A 1215-nucleotide genomic window follows, 5' to 3' on the forward strand; every position below is an offset into this window, starting at 1 on the left:
ATGCGTTCGAAGAGAAGAACATTGAATGCTCGAAAAATTCACAGTGTAGGAAGCGTGCAAGTGTGCCTAGCGCACTCATTAAAATATATAGGTAGCATTGTTGTAGGTTTTGGCTCAGAAAATTCGCAACGTCAGATTCGCGCTAATCTACCGTTCGCTTTATGCGGTTTCCTATAAGCTCTGATCCAATACTTTTCGTTTAAAATCCTGTAAAAATGTCAAACAGAAAATTACTCTCGGAAAACAGAGTAAAAACTAAATAGGACTTGCCGGCGGGATAAAACGCCATTAAATTTTTTCGGTTGCAAGAATTGGTGCTACTGAACAATTTTTTTAAGTAAAACTTCTTAGGCGGCGGTATCGCAAAAATTTGTAAATTTTAGTGAAATTTTTAAAACTGAAAATGTTACATGAATAAGAAGGAAGATATAGTATAGAGAAGGGGGAAAAAGAACGCGCATGCATACGAGTACCTACATACATATGTACGTACACACATACCCACCAAAAATTATATATGTAAGTTGTAAGAAATAGGGAATTCGCTGGCGGCGCAGTTTGCAGCGTTTATTTTACATGATATATAAGGCTTATATAAGGTAAATATACTCCAAGGGATGCCTTATTGTAAGGGATTATTAAGCAATTTTTATATGACCTATAAGGCTTAGGCAGGTGCAAAATAGGGGTTGTGTCACACAACTTGTATTCCTTACAAGATTCATGCATTAAATGTTGAAGGCGATGTCAGATAAAACTTTTTCTTCGCGTTGCCTGACAGATTCGCTTTGACAGATAAGGTGAAATGTATGAAAATGCACAAAGCATGTCTTATAGATCGTTTCAGTTGCAGTGCGAAGCAAAAACATGGCCAACTCCTATCTTTTTGCGCGCGTCGACAATCAGCCGGTTTAATATTTATTTTGTTTCGTCCAAATTCAAGGTTTCATTCAACGCAATTAATTGCTTTTCTTACAAATGTCGGCGTGAAGACTACTAGTTCTGGTTCTGAAATCGCACGATCGAGGCCGCTTGGAGGTGGTTAAGATTTTTAAAGCTAAATCAATGTTAGTAAAAATAATTATTTCAGTTTATACATAAGTAACAAATTTGAAATTCTAATTACATTGCACTACATATGGGAAGAAATGCTTGTGCCATAAAAAAAAAGAAATTAAACAAAAATATTTTTTTTATTAAATTTAAAAGTTACAA

The sequence above is a fragment of the Rhagoletis pomonella genome, unplaced genomic scaffold, assembly GCF_013731165.1.
Source record: "Rhagoletis pomonella isolate Grant_MI unplaced genomic scaffold, Rhpom_1.0 Rhpom_scaffold_00003, whole genome shotgun sequence".
Classification (NCBI taxonomy): Eukaryota; Metazoa; Arthropoda; class Insecta; order Diptera; family Tephritidae; genus Rhagoletis; species Rhagoletis pomonella.